This window comes from Halyomorpha halys, unplaced genomic scaffold (genome assembly GCF_000696795.3).
Source record: "Halyomorpha halys isolate HHAL.00 unplaced genomic scaffold, Hhal_1.1 Scaffold1213.1, whole genome shotgun sequence".
Classification (NCBI taxonomy): domain Eukaryota; kingdom Metazoa; phylum Arthropoda; class Insecta; order Hemiptera; family Pentatomidae; genus Halyomorpha; species Halyomorpha halys.
This window is the reverse complement of record NW_027106610.1, coordinates 42356-50169: the sequence shown is the minus strand read 5'-3', so window position 1 is coordinate 50169 and position 7814 is coordinate 42356. Positions and strand designations below refer to the sequence as shown.

At 33.7% G+C, this 7814-nt stretch overlaps 1 long non-coding RNA gene across 1 annotated transcript; it reads left to right on the top strand.

Annotated features, from left to right (window-relative positions):
* The first annotated feature begins 248 nt into the window (after positions 1–248).
* Positions 249–5557, top strand: LOC106688817 (uncharacterized). Its single transcript, XR_001344368.2, has 3 exons — positions 249–410; positions 2328–2423; positions 5155–5557. It is a non-coding gene; the product is annotated as an uncharacterized lncRNA (long non-coding RNA).
* The last annotated feature ends 2257 nt before the right edge of the window (positions 5558–7814 follow it).

Here is a 7814-nt window from a genome sequence, read left to right as displayed (position 1 = left end):
CTCAATGATTTGACTTTAACCATCACTTCGGTGCTTAATAGTTTTTATGTGGATTTTGAACTTTGTATCAAAGAATAAGTTGTCATTTTGGAATATCAAAGTATTCAAACTGTAGTGTAAGAATAGTTTGTTTTTTGTTAAGAAAACATAAATGATTCTAAATAAAACATTTTAAATTTCATTACTTTATTCAATTTAAAATCTCAACTAAAATAAATCACCTGGGTTATCTATGAATTACATCATTTTCCTTATTACAGTCTAACTAGTTAAATACGTTAAACATGTGTGTATCATAAATGTTACTTAGTTTCAAGAATAAATTTTGAAAATATAATTATACTTGGTAAGCGCTGTGCCTTACAATATTGCGTCAATCCTTGATGTTTACTTACTAATGCAATTCTGAGGTAAGATCTTTGATTCTTTAATTATTAAAGAAGGTTTAATATTCATAAAATGTTATTCCCATCAGATTATCTAGTACATTTTTAATAAATGTTCACGTTCCTCTAATGAAATGTTACGTATTCATTAACTATAATTAAAGTTAATAGCAGTACAAGTGATAATTAAAGTTAAGTTTTATATTACTGTCATTCTTTTATTATCATTTCTTGACAATTGTAAAATGAAAGTTTGATTCGAATAGGCGACCACCTATATTGTTTCATGAAAAATATAAATTTACATTTATAAAATGATCCAATGTAGAATGCCTTGTAATTATTAATGATTATATTATAATCATAGCATAATACATAACCTACACTACTATTTTAGTTATCTTTATTCAAAGTAATGTTATATAACCTTATAGATGCAGACAAAAAATATGTGACATAAATAAAAATATGCTATAAAAATTATGTATTAAAAAAATAGTTATGATAAGATTAGAATTATTAGTTAGTTTCTTTATTTGAATTGCATAATCAGAAAAATGAGTCTTTAGACACATAACTTTTGATAAAGTTGTTCATTGCTTTTCGATTTTATAATCTACTCTCTGTTTGAATTTTTTCTTTCAGGAAATCGGGTGAAATGTTTTCCACCAATCCTTTTCTTCATCTTGGTTCTGAGTGTTTGACTGCATTTCCTTTCTGCATTCTTCATTTGGCTTACTGGTTATCCGTCCTCACATTTATGCAGTAGGTTGCTAAACTATCTCAGCTTGCGTTCTTCCAGAATAGTTTCCTCATGTTTAACTTAGAAATCGTTTCTAGAACCTCCCTAGAACCATATTTCCCTCATTGTAAAGTTTCTGAAATTAGGAATGATGGGTCAGGAAATAAATGTAGGTGAGTCACTTTTTTTTCGTTTCCTCACTATCGATGCTGGAAAACTTTGCATTAATGCAGAAACTGAGAAAAAAAATCCACCGACTCGCTTAAAGAATCTGTCATTCAATTTAGTAACACGTCTGTTTAATTTATGATCGGGCATAGTACCTACTACCGTTAATTCGGTTAAAGTTTTTGGGATCGTGCGGTATCAAGATGATCACATATAAGGTTCGTTCCAATTACCTATTTCGACGGTAAAAAAGGGGGGGGCGGACATGAGCAGTTCGAGTTTTCCATCTCCTGCACTTTTCATGCGCCTACCAGTTTTATGACAATCACAATTATTCGTTGGAACATGTCTCTTAATTTCATCAAATTCCAGCTCGTATAAGCAAATAGCTACCCAAATAAAAAATGAATGAAGAAATAGAGAAAATGCAGAGCAAAAAAAAACTAAATCTCTGAGCTATGTGCTTCATAGACCTGTGTTTTTTTTTTTGTGTTTTTTTTATATTTTTTAATTTCTCCAAGAATTCTTTTTTCTTTTAATATTCTTCAAAACTTCAGTACGAGTACAGTTTTTCGCTTGTTATATTTTGATTCAATGAGCTTGTTAGGAAACGAAATCAAACATTGCTTTTTGTCAGTATGTTTTTATTCAATTTCTTCTTCGTTTCTTTTCATCGTTAGAATTTTCTACTGCCAACGAACTGGAATAAATAACGTTACCTAACGCTATTTTTGTGAATCTTGAGGTGTATACTACATGTAGATCTCAATATAGTTGTCAATAAGGTAACTATATTAAGACGACGTTTGACAGCTTAAATGTTTGCGTAAACATGCCCTAGAATGGAAAAAAAACAAAACAAGTTATTTAGAATAAATCATTCCTTTAACTAATTAAAAGGCAAACCGCGGCGAAATGTTGCCTTAATTTAGTTGTCTTATAGACAGATCCACAAGATCCACAAATATATATATATCATCAAAGGTCAAGACAAAAGTTATAATTATATTGATAATACATTTTTATTGCAGACGTAAGCTTCGAATTTGTTGGACCAGCTTGATAATACTCTTATTTACGCTTCCTGTTCGTTGTGAATTGAGACCAAAGAGCGAAACGGATGCACCGTAATTATTTCTATCATCATTATATTTAATATTTTACTTTAATTCTGATTGAGGTAGTATTTTAAAATATCTTTTTCAAAAATCCATGGGTGCGATTAGTTTTTATAATCATTTTATGGTATTCCTTAAACATTTAATGTCCAATATAAATCAAAGACGGTTGACTATAATACCACAATATTGTAGCGAATCATCATAAATTAATAAAAAAACTATCACTGACTACATCTTATCAACATAAAGCCACCTTTATATCATCAACGCCAATATTAATGAACATGGTATACACAGATATAGCATAAGTTTCAGTATTATTTCAACAATATATCTATAAAACAGTCAATACATTGCCGTAATTCGATATTGAACATGTAGGAGTCTGAAACGTGAATAGATACTGATGATTCTTACGAAGGTCACTAACATTCCTCCCACCTAAGGAGGTTATGAAATATAATATTTGTTTCAGTATTTTGAGCTCGAATTGGTTTAAAACACTCATGGTATATAAGTGAGTAACTTGAAAAATCGAATTTAAAAATTGGTTAAATGATTCCCAAACCTCAAAAGCCGCCTGATATATCCATCCTCCTATCGCCCTATCGCATTATTACCTACCATGGGCAAAATCCTTGAGAAACTCATCTTAAGACGCCTATACCCTATCCTTGATTCCAACCACATAATCCCAGATCACCAGTTGGGTTTCCGAACATCCCACTTCACTATCCAGCAATCCCATCGTGTGGTTGATGTTGTCTCGTCTTCATTGGAGCGCGGAATGTACTGCTCGGGAGTCTTTCTTGATGTAGAACTGGCTTTTGATCGAGTCTGACCCAGGACTGCTATACAAGATCCGCAAATTCCTACCCCTACATACTTCCTCATTATCCGTTCTTATCTCTCCGAAAGATTATTTCAAGTAAATTACAACGGCGCTTATTCATCCCTATTCCGTCAGTCTGCTGGTGTACCTCAGGGTAGTATTCTAGGTCCTCTTCTTTATACAGTTTTCACAGCTGACATCCCGACCCATCTTAACACTATCCTCACCACGTATGCCGATGACACATGTCTATTGTCAGTGAACAATGATCCTTACATTGTATCCCAAACCCTTCAATCCCACATCACCACCCTAAAAGAATGGTGCCAAAACTGGAGGATTAAAATTAATTCCAATAAATCCTACCAAATCACATTTACCCTTCGACGTAAACCCATGATCTCATGCCCTACAGTATCCTTTAATAATACCCCACTTATTCCTGTCGAACAAATCCGTTACTTAGGACTACATCTGGACAAACGACTGACATGGAATCCTCATAAAAGACTAAAAAGACAAGAAACTGCTCGTAGATTCCGACTATTGCAACATTAGACAAACGGTCTAAATTGCCAATCCATTACAAAATACTGATCTACATGACTATTATAAGGTCTATCTGGGCATACGGAGTTGAGCTTTGGGGCTCCACTAAACCATCAAATTCCTCCAGAATTCAATCCTTGCAGTCCAAAATCCTTCGTAAAACCCTTAATGGTCCTTACTTTGTCACAAATCAAGTCATCCATCAGGACCTCAATGTCCCATATGTTGGCGATTTCGCCAGAACCAGATACCGTTCCTTCCATAATAAACTTCTCAACTACCCAAATCCACTTGTTTCTAACCTGGCTTCTCCTTCATTACCTAATAATCCTCCTAGGCGTCTGAAGAGAATATGCCCTCGAGATCTTCTCCTCTAGAAATATTATTGGAGTTCTATCAGTGAGTAGATTCTCCACATGTTTGTATCATGTCACTATGTCACCTACAGAAAATTTACTTGTTCTATACATGTGTATACAGTTGTAAATAACAATAAATAAATTATTAAAAAAAAAATCTGTTTTGTAAATAGTCGCCCAAACAATGAGCAGGCTGTGTTACATCCCTGAACACATTACCTTCCTGGGGCTTCGCTGTACTCTGCTATTGGCTCACAAACTTACAGAGTTGACACACGGTTACAGTAACAAAATAAATGTCAGATGTTGTTCTAGATTCGAAGTTAGTAGCGTTACACACTGCATTATCAAATCTATAGATCCAATAAAAATGTCTAAAAGTCATAATTATGTCAAGAGCAGACAGATATTATTAATTATAGAATTATAGAGCAATTTCAGGGTATCTTAATCGTTTTTCGCTTCTTCCTTTTTATGTTTCTTTATACTATATGCATATCAAAACAATCTACTTTATGTTAATAAATTTTTATAAGCTTACCTCATATTTGATTTAAAAGGCCTGATCTGACATTGTTGAACATAAAAAAATAAAAATAAATTTTATAAACATTTTTTTTTCATTAAATTATTGTAATATTAATTTATCAAAATACAAAACATAGAATAATAGAACATGGACCAATCAAAAACCACTTACTTCATAGCCTATATTGTTCTCAATTTTACTCATTACAAGTTATAAGTTAGTGTTTTCATATATCTTAAAAAATAATTTATATTTATTATACATATGTATTTGAATGTAGAATAGTATATGTTTAAAATATTCAATTTTAATAGATGGATATTAAACTTTGGTATAATACTTCTCATTTGTTTATTAAAACGATAAAATTGTAATAGCAATTGATTGATTGGAAATAGAATTAATACTAGCTATTGGAAGAATAATTTATCTTTTTTTTCATTTGACTTATCCTTTGTTCTACTCTAGAGGAAAACGTAGCACAGTTCGCATCGTCGACTTGCGGACCATCAGTATGGACATGTTCGACCGCAACGGGCAGAACATCTTCAATGCAGCCAAAATGATCCAGTCAGAGCTGGATGAGACATGGCTCAACATGAAGAAGGTGCGGGAAGTGCAGCACCTGGCTCAGGAGAGCATGCTGAAGCTGAGGAATCTGGACTTGGAGTGCAAGGAAAGGTCTGCCTCCCTCAAGGATGCGGAAATAAACGACGTCCGGAGGCTTCAGAAGCTGCTGGCGGTGGTGAAGCAGAAAGCCGAAGTGGAAGATAAGATCAACAATCAGCTGGAGGAGATTATGAGTCCATCCACGACAAGATAGTTGATGGAACACCGTTAGTGAACAAAGCTTTTCTTCTGCAAGCCAGAATTTGTTGTTTTATTTTATATATTTATAGTTCTGTTGTGGTATTAACATAATAATAGTTTTAATGAACTTTTCCTTTCATTTGGAATACATCACCTTATCTGAATTCCAATTGAAGGTTTATTATACAGTAGTTGGAAGTTTGGATATGTTAATGATTCCAGATTGTTATAATATTCTTTAAAGTAATGATAAAACTAAATCTCAATGACATATCATTGCTATTTCATTAATTTTACAAATTAATTTGCTTTAGAAATTTAATAATGTACATTTCCTAGTGTATTTATACATTGTCCCCATAACATATCGAACGCCGATGAAATAGTTAAAACCATTTTTTATTTGAATTTTATAATAAATAAATTAAATAATTTGCTAAAAATCTTCAACGGGGTTCAACAACTTTTTAAGTAGACCAAAAAAGAAATGATGAGTTAAATATTTATCGCTGGTGGAATTACTGCATCAGGGGTGAGCACAGCGGGCAGCTTATCATCTGAGTGGGTGGAGTGAGGTGCCTCATAGATACGCGGAGCTCGCACACTATCCTGTGTCGGAAAGCATTGAAGCTGGATGATGTGGAGAGGACACTCCAGATCCAGGTATGTCATTGCCAAATTAGTAACCCTGGGTGGACTCTGTAGTGTAGAAGAAGTGGAGATTGTGTTGAGTAGATGGGGTGTGGGCGGAGAAAAGCTCGTGGTTCACATCGTAAACAGTATGTCACGAGGATATCGGGGAATTATTGGATGCGACTTACTAGAGATGGTGGGAGCTAGGGTAAGAACCAGTATGAAAAAGTGATTTATTAGGATAGGAGGGAAGAATTTTTCTTGCGTCAAGTTTCATGGGAAGAGTAAAGCGCGGATAGAGTTTGTAAAAAGGGCAAGAGAGTGGTGGCAAGAAATTCTGTGCGAGTATGATGATATTTTCTTTAAAGAGGGAGATATGCTGGGAGCGTGGGGGAAACCGTACATGAGATTCCGTTGAAAGTTGATAGTCACATAAGTGAAGGACCGTTGGTACCCTCAGGCGTTGCGGCAGCCAGAGGAACTGGAAAACCTTAAAAGACAGGGCATAAATAGTCAATAGTACTTCAATAGACATTAGTCCATTGTGGGCAGTTAGGAAGAAGGGAGCGCCAGGGTATCATACTGAAAAGTATAGAGTCGTCATAGAGTATAGACAGTTGAACGAGAACACTGTATCTGTAGCCTCTATAAAGTTAACGAGGATAGTTTGTAAACTGGTAGGGGGGAGTTAAGGTAGGATGATACCTCATATCGCTCATAATAACTATCTCCCTATGTAAACATTGCCTAAAACTATTTATAAAATAAACTGCGTCTCTCCCCTTAATCTTTTTTTATGTTTTACTTCCGTGATCCGTTAACTTCAGGAATATATTTTCCCTAACAAGTTTTCTTATTTTTATTTATATTATTCCCTGTGAGTTTCAGACGTATCTCAAAAAATCACGTTATAAACGGGCAACATACTGGTTTTAGAATTTTTACAACTCTATTCGATATTAAACCGATATTACGTCGACCGACTTTCTTGGTCAAGACATAAAACTAACAGGAATACTCTCTTGTGCTCCTGAAAGATTTCACTAATTAGAGATTACAAAATACAAGATAGAAGATAATTCATGGATCAGCTTTTTTTTTCTCTAGGCTCAGTTAATTATGAACAGTGAGCCGACTTGACCAACGTGTAACTCAACAGTAACATGGATGAAGGCGACTTACCTCTACGATATAAGGCAGTACACTTCATACAATGTGATCTCTAGTTAATTATATCATAAAATAGGAAAGATAAAATTATTTATCTATAGCTGAATTAGAAAGCTCATTTTCCTGTTCGCTTTAAGAGGATTATTTCAATCCTTTTCTTCTCCTCTCCACCGTTTTATAAAACATTTTTCTTTAAATATACCTACTTCACCTCCAAATTCAGCTCTACTACTGAAAACCAACCAGAATCTTAAGTTAAATTTCATGGAATATAAAAAATTTAATATATGAAATCCTGATAGATCTAAACTACATATTGTATCAATAGTAAAGTTTTGAGTGAATTTGAAAGTTTACCTTAGATAAGAGTATAAAACGTTGGATAAGAGGTTTGACAAGGAAGCTATATGGTAATAAAATTTTAACAATAAGTACAATAAATCTGTTGTACCACCTGTTTTAATTTGACATCATCTCACCATTATATCTACTAACGAAGAGATTGTTTTAAAAGG